Source organism: Hemiscyllium ocellatum, chromosome 28 (genome assembly GCF_020745735.1).
Source record: "Hemiscyllium ocellatum isolate sHemOce1 chromosome 28, sHemOce1.pat.X.cur, whole genome shotgun sequence".
NCBI lineage: Eukaryota > Metazoa > Chordata > Chondrichthyes > Orectolobiformes > Hemiscylliidae > Hemiscyllium > Hemiscyllium ocellatum.
Window position 1 is genome coordinate 38,115,437 of NC_083428.1, and position 8,073 is coordinate 38,123,509.

Here is an 8,073-nt window from a genome sequence, read left to right on the forward strand (position 1 = left end):
ATTCCAGGCGACCCAGTATGAGCCACTCAGATTCGAGACTTCACCTGTCACGAAGGGGAACCCACTGTGTGGAATGCAGTGTCAAGTTCAGCATTGGATGTGCCATTGAGGCTGTGAGGGTGGTCGTGTGCTGCCACATGTCGCAGTCATGTACTGGCCCCTCAGCCAGCGTGGCACCTTCGCCAAGTTAATACACGGGCTCTGGCAGAAGTAGCCACGTCCACCATCTCTCACTGTGAACAAAAAAATAATCAGCCCTCAGCTAGAGAGCCATTGATGACTGTTCTGAGATTTAAGAAGCTCTTTTGTTCCTTTACACGGACAGCCTTGCAGCCAGCCACTGGTGAGATATAGCTCAGAGGTGGGATATTGCTCACTGGTGGGATATTGCTCACAGGTGGGATATTGCTCACTGGTGGGACATTGCTCGCAGGTGGGATATTGCTCACTGGTGGGATATTGCTCACAGGTGGGACATTGCTCACTGGTGGGATATTGCTTACTGGTGGGATATTGCTCACAGGCAGGATATTGCTCACTGGTGGGACATTGCTCGCAGGTGGGATATTGCTCACTGGTGGGATATTGCTCTCAGGTGGGATATTGCTCACAAGTGGGATATTGGTCACTGGTGGGATATTGCTCACAAGTGGGATATTGCTCATTGGTGAGATATTGCTCACAGGTGGGATATTGCTCACTGTTGGGATATTGCTCACTGGTGGGATATTGCCTCACTGGTGGGATATTGCTCACAGGTGGGATATTGCTCACAGGTGGGATATTGCTCACTGGTGGGTTATTACTCACTGGTGGGATATTGCTCACAGGTGGGATTTTGCTCACAGGTGGGATATTACTCACTAGTGGGATATTGCTCACTGGTGGGATATTGCTCACTGGTGGGATATTGCTCGCAGGTGGGATATTGCTCACTGGTGGGATATTGCTCGCAAGTGGGATATTGCTCATTGGTGGGATATTGCTCACAGGTGGGATATAGCTCACAGGTGGGATATTGCTCACTGGTGGGATATTGCTCACTGGTGGGATATTGCTCACTGGTGGGTTATTACTCACTGGTGGGATATTGCTCACAGGTGGGATCTTGCTCACAGGTGGGATATTGCTCACAGGTGGAATATTACTCACTGGTGGGTTATTGTTCACTGGTGGGATATTGCTCACTAGTGAGATATTGCTCACCAGTGAGATATTGCTCACAGGTGGGATATTGCTCACAGGTGGGTTATTGCTCGCTGGTGGGATATTGCTCACAGGTGGGATATTGCTCACTGTTGGGATATAGCTCACTGGTGGGATATTGTTCAGTGGTGGATATTGCTCACTGGTGAGATATTGCTCACTGGTGGGATATTGCTCACAGGTGGGATATTGTTCGCTGGTGGGATATTGCTCACTGGTGGGATATTGCTCACAGGTGGGATATTGCTCGCTGGTGGGATATTGCTCGCTGGTGGGATATTGCTCACTGTTTGGATATAACTCACAGGTGGGATATTGCTCACTGTTGGGATATAGCTCACAGGTGGGATATTGCTCGCTGGTGGGATATTGCTCGCTGGTTGGATATTGCTCACAGGTGGGATATTGCTCACTGTAGGAATATAGATCACTGGTGGGATATTGTTCAGTGGTGGATATTGCTCATTGGTGAGATATTGCTCATTGGTGAGATATTGCTCACAGGTGGGATATTGCTCGCTGGTGGGATATTGCTCACAGGTGGGATATTGCTCACAGGTGGGATATAATTCACAGGTGGGATATTGCTCACTGTTGTGAGAAAGCTGACAGGTGGGATATTGCTCACAGGTAGGATAATACTCTCTGGTGGGATATTGCTCACTGGTGGGATATTGTGGCCTTCCAAAAGAAGGTGAAGGTGGTTGCACAAGGATCAGCATTGTCGGCAAGGCCTGAAGCAGCGGCAGGGCCTCATGGAGACTGAGGAGGACCCAGTTCAAGAGGAGGTCACTGTCACAGCGCCCCTACAGCAGGCAAGTGGTGTGCAGGAGGCCCACTGGTCTCCAGCTCCCTTCCCTTCCTGAGGCATCATGGTGACACAGGGACACGGTGAGGGAGCTGTATCTGATGCCGGAGCAGGAATGGGAGGCCATCCTCTGGCTGGGAAGGTCACTGCGGTGCTGAATCTCCATGTGACTGGCCTCTTCTATGGAGTGACAGGTAAGTTGTGCTTCACCCTCATTCATACACCCCATCACACCAGACCACTAACCAATGCCATCTGTACAAGGTCACACAGGTTCAATCCTTCCCTCAGGATGATGTCAATAGGATTTGTTAAAATGGCAGGCCCACTTCCCTTGCAGCTGCCACTACTCTTATTTCCTATAGCACTCTTGTTACCTGCTTCATTTGAGCAACTGGAATCCTAATAAGGCTGGACACTGGTGGACATACATTGTGCACGGTAACCGTGGCTCATGTCCCCTTTGTACAACCCTATGACTGATGCAGAGAGCTGGTTTGTGGTGGAACCAATGTTAGTGCTGCTGCAGGTGCAGTTCCAGACTGTGGAGGCCCCCCTGAACTCTGCACAGTTGGAGCAGACAATGAGATGAGCTCCAGGATGGTCAGGTATTGGGAGCAGTCCTCCTTCGAAGACAACAACGACATTGAGAAATACACACAGCTCCTACACCAGCAGGGTACAGAGTACACCACCTGTCTAAATACACACAGCTCCTACACAAGCAGGGCACAGAGTGCACCTCCTTAATAAATACACACAGCTCCTACACAAGCAGGGTACAGGGTACACCTCCAGTATAAATACACATAGCTCCTACACAAGCAGGGTACAGGGTACACTTCCTGTATAAGTATACACAGCTCCTATTCAAGCAGGGTACAGGGCACACCTCCTGTATAAATACACAAAACTCCTATACAAGCAGGATACAGGGTACACCTCCTCTACAAATGCACACAGCTCCTTTACAAGCAGGGTACAGGGTATACCTGCTGTATAAATATACACAGCTCCTACACAAGCAGGGTACAGGGTACACCTCCTGTATAAATACACATAGCTCAGACACAAGCAGGGTACAGGGCACACCTCCTGTGTAAATACACATAGCTCCTACACAAGCAGGGTACAGGGTACACCTCCTGTATAAATACACACAGCTCCTACACAAGCAGGGTACAGTGTACACCTCCTGTATAAATACACACAGCTCCTACACAAGCAGGGTACAGGGTACACCTCCTGTATAAATATACACAGCTCCTACACAAGCAGGGTACAGGGTACACGTCCTGTATAAGTACACACAGCTCCTACACAAGCAGGGTACAGGGTACACGTCCTGTATAAATACACATAACTCAGACACAAGCAGGGTACAGGGCACACCTCCTGTATAAATACACACAGCTCCTACACAAGCAGGGTACAGTGTACACCTCCTGTGTAAATACACACAGCTCCTACACAAGCAGGGTACAGTGTACACCTCCTGTCTAAATACACACAGCTCATACACAAGCAGGGTGCAGTGTACACTTCCTGTCTAAATACACACAGCTCATACACAAGCAGGGTGCAATGTACACCTCCTGTGTAAATACACACAGCTCATACACAAGCAGGGTGCAGTGTACACTTCCTGTCTAAATACACACAGCTCATACACAAGCAGGGTGCAGTGTACACTTCCTGTCTAAATACACACAGCTCATACACAAGCAGGGTGCAGTGTACACTTCCTGTGTAAATACACATAGCTCCTATATCAGCAGTGTTTGCATGCTTTGTAAATGTGTGCAATATAATGTTCATGTGTTAAATGGAGTGAGCATTTCAGCCCAGATACTTTCACAAGTTTCTTGCTGTGCTTGCAGTTAGCAGCATAATTATAATTGACATTTTTCAGATCTGTGTTCTTTCCTTCACCAGTCAAAGTGTCATTTCATACGAGGTAAAATTGTTTGGGGGCGTGCTCGACTTTGGACATTTCAACCATTAATTCTCATGGCCTCCAACTGAACTTTCTCCTTTCCTTTATTGCTAAATTTGATTTTGACAAATAGGATATTTCAACAGACAATGAGCCAGAGAAACAAGATGCATTTTTAACATGTTTACATAGCGCGTTCTCCAGCCCAGTGAGGAGGCACATTGTGAGGTTGGTAAAATGCAGTTCAAAGGCATCATTCCTGTTCAAATTTATGTTGATTGCAAATCCATAACAAAAGCTAGATGTGAGAGCAAAGCTGATTTGTATTGTCTTTAAGGTATTAAACCATCCCAAAGCACTTCACAATGGTACGAAGAGAAACAGATGTTGAGCCCAGGGAGTGGAATGACCAAAATGACCAAAGAAGTCTTCTGGAGAGTTTTAAAGGATAGTGACAAAGAGACAGGAGAGAAGTTTCCAATGGCAAATTTATGGTCATCAATGGTACAGTGGTTGGGAGTGTCTTGCAGAAGAGCCGAGAATCAAGCATAAAGCACGCACAGAATTGCAAAAGGTAACGAATCTGGACTCACTCGAGAGATATCAACAAGGCTCACTTTTTCTTGAAAAAAAACAATGCCTCCACTTTGGACAGCTAACTGACCAGCAACAGCAAGTGGAACCCAAGGGATAAAAATGACCAGCAACAGATAAGTGAGATTCAGGGGATAAACTGACCAGCGCTTGTGCATGAGACCCAGGGGATAGAATTGAACTGCAATCTGGCCAGCCAATGCATTTTTCATTCGCTATTCTAACATTTCATTTGAAGTTGACCCCCATAACATCAGCGCAGCTCAGCCAGTTGTTTATGTCTCTGTTGCAGAATGTTATGATGTCAAAGCTCTGTCCAAAACTTGATCCAGAATCCAGGCAAATACTTCACACGGAAACATGACTTCAACAGAATATTTTCTTCTGAATGTGACCGTCTGTTTTGTTCAGACTGGGTGTCGGAGGCAGCTGGAATTTATGTCAATGCCCCAGTAATACCCTATCTGAGTAATGTGCTCAATTCTGGGCATCAGGAAGTACACACTGGGTTTAGAAAGAATGCAACATAAATTAACTGGAATGATAGTTGGACATCAAGGGTTAAATTATGAGGAAAGCCTACCCAAACCAGGGTTCTATTCTATTGTACTACAAGAACATGGGAAACATAATAACATTAGAAATAGGAGTGGAGTCAGCCATCTGGCCTGTTGAGTGATTTAATAAGATCATGGTTGAGTTTTACATGGATTCTGCACCATTTACTCACCCACTCACCATAGCCCTTAATTTCATTACTGTTCAAAAATCGTTGCCTTAAAAGCATTCAGCAAGGTCACTTCAACTGCTTCACTGGTCAAGAAATTCCACAGATTCACAGCCCTTTGGGTGAAGAAGTTCCTCCGCAGCTCCGTCCTAAATCTGCTCCCCCTTCCTGTGAGGCTGTGCCCCTAGTTCCAGTTTCACCCACCAGTAGACATAACCTCCCTGCCTCTGATATTATCTATTCCCTTCATCATTTTACATATTTCTATAAGAACCCGCCTCACTCTTCTGAATTCCAATGAATATAATTCCAGTCTACTCAGTCTCTCCTCAGAAGCCAACCCATTCAACTCTGGAGTCAACCGAGAGAACCTCCTCTGCACCCCCTCCAGTGCCGGTACATCCTTTCTCACGTAAGGAGACCAGAACTGTACACAGTACTCCAGGTGTGGCCCCATCAGCACCCTGTACAGTTGCAGCATAACCTCCTGGTTTTTAAACTCCATTCCGTTAGCAATGAAGGACAATATTCCATTTGCCTTCTTAATTACCTCCTGCTCCTGCAAACCAACTTTTTGTGATTCATGCACAAGGACACCCAGGTCCCTCTGCACAGCAGCACGCTGCAATATTTCACCATTTAAACTGCTCTACCATTCAACCAGATCATGGCTGCTTCTTAACCCAATGCCCTTTTTTTTGCACTATCACCATATACTTTGATATTGTTCATACCTAAGAAGTTTATTTCTCACTCAGTCTCAGTGGTTGAGACTGCACATACTCCAGGAATAGAGAATCCCAAAGATACTCTGAAAGAAGAAATTTCTCCTCATCTCAGTCCCAAATGCCATGCCTCTTATTCTGAGACTGTGCCCCCTGGTTCTTAGAAGGTCAGTCAAGGGAAACACTTTAATGAAGAAGATGTTTGATATGCTTTCCTTTATTGGTCACAGCATTGAGTATAGGAGTTGGGAGGTCATGTTGAGGCTGAACAGGACATTGGTTAGTCCACCTTTGGAATACTGTGTGCAATTCTAGTCTCCTTCCTATTAGAAGAATGTTTTGAAGCTTGAAAGGGTTCAGAAAAGATTTACAAGAATGTTGCCAGGGTTGGAGGGTGTGAGCTATAGGGGGAGGCTGAATAGGCTGGGGCTGTTTTCCCTGGAACATTGGAGGCTCAGGGGTGACGTTATAGAGGTTTTCAACATTATGAGGGGCATGGATAGGGTAAATAGACAAGGCCTTTTCCCTGGGGTGGGGGACTCTAGAACTGGAGGGCAAAGGTTTAGGGTGAGAGCAGAAACATACAAAAGGGACCTAAGGGACAACTTTTTCACACAGAGGGTGGTGCACGTATGGAATGAGCTGCCAGAGGAAGTGGTAGAAGCTGGTACAATTGCAGCATTTAAACAGCGTCAGGATGGGTATATGAAGAGGAAGGGTTTGGAGGGATAAGGCCATGTGCAGGCAAATGGAACTAGATAAAGTTAGGCTATCTGGTAACCAAGGACGAGTTGGAGCGAAGAGTCTGTTTCTGTGCTGTACATCTCTATGACTCTATGAGCCTTTGACCTTCTCTGCGAGTCCCTTCTCAAGTCCTGTAAGAATTTTGCTTCAATTGGATCAGCTGTTACGCCTCTAATCCTGGAAGAATATAGGCCCAGCATCCTCAACCTCTCCTCACAGGACGGTGCTGTCATCCCAGGAATCAGTCTGCTGAACATTTATTGCACTATGTTCATGCAAAGGATATCTTTCTACAGACAATTAAAAATCACACAGCACCAGGTTATAGTCCAACAGGTTTATTTGGAAACACTGGCTTTCAGAGCGCTCAGGTAGCTAATGACAGAGCAATGCTCCGAAAGCTAGTGCTTCCAAATAAACCTGTTGGACTATAACCTGGTGCTGTGTGATTTTTAACTTTGTCCACCCCAGTCCACCACCGGCACCTTCACATCACTTCTTTCAATAAGGTGACCAAAACATCACAGTATCCCAGGTACAGCCTCACTAAAGATCTGCCAAATTGCAGCAAGACATTTTTGTTCCAGAGCAATTATAGAGATCTGCCACATGGAAACAGGCCCTTCAGCTCAGTTTGCCCATGCTACCCATTTTTCACAATCTATCTAGTCCCGTTCGCCTGCATTTGGTCCGTATCTCTCCATAGCTATCTCACCCACAAATCTGTCAACATTAATTGAATCCCTGATGTGTGAAAACAGGCCATTCAGCCCATCAAGTCCACACCTATCCTCTGAAGAGCATCCACCTGATCCCCTGTAACCCCTGCATTTCCCATGGCTAATCCACCTAGCCTACACATCCCCGGTCACTATGGGGCAATTCAGCATGGCCAATCCACCTAACCTGCACATCTTAGGACCGTGGGAGGAAACCAGAGCACCCAGAGGAAACCTGCACAGACATGGGGGGAATGTGCAGTCTCCACACAGAGAGTAACTGAGGGTGGACTGGATCCAAGTTCCGGAGCACTGTGATACAGTCGTGCTAACGACTGAGCCACAGTACTGTCCAGAACTTAGTAACTCTTGTCGTAAAGTTCAGTTTATGTTGGAGTTTAGACCAGAAGGTCAAAGTCTTCAAGATGTTGAGGACAAGTGATTGAGTTAATATAAAGAAACCATTCCCTCCGTTTGGACAGACCAGGATTAAGGGATAGAGTCAAAACATTTGAGTCAGATCTTCTAGAAATTAATTGAGGGAGCACACGAAGCAAATGGCAAAAGTTTGGAACTCTCCTTCGCCAATGGCATATTGAAGCAGAATCAGATGC